The sequence below is a fragment of the Mus caroli genome, chromosome 9 (assembly GCF_900094665.2).
Source record: "Mus caroli chromosome 9, CAROLI_EIJ_v1.1, whole genome shotgun sequence".
Taxonomy (NCBI): Eukaryota; Metazoa; Chordata; class Mammalia; order Rodentia; family Muridae; genus Mus; species Mus caroli.
In genome coordinates, this window is record NC_034578.1 from 88,705,063 (window position 1) to 88,705,516 (window position 454).

Sequence of the window (454 nt, forward strand, 5' to 3'; positions counted from 1 at the left end):
ATTTAGTAGGAAAAAAAAAGAATGTGAGAAAAAAATAGAGAAAAAAATAAAACAAGTGCTTGTGTAGAGAAACAGCGCCAACAGTACACCATCTTTAGATCTTTGTTCACATGACTGTAGAAGCTGGTAAATCCTGCAGTGCAGTTTGCAAGCAGGAAGTCCAGAAAGGCAGATGTATATTTCCAGAGTTGTATAGTTCCAGTTGAAGAGCGGATTCACCNGCATCTAGGGCATGAGCCAATGGAAATCCTGNTCCAGAAGAAGACGCACTTGCTTTCCCTCTGGCTTTTTGTTCTATTTGGTTCNTTAACAGTATGAATGAGAGCCACTGACGACATGGGCTGAGTCCTCCTCTAAGCCATTCTACAGAGCAGAAGAGCAGCTTTCANGTTGGCTTGCTCTAGTGACTCCATTTTATGAAACAGCCATTAGCTGCATCTTGAATGCAAAAGCT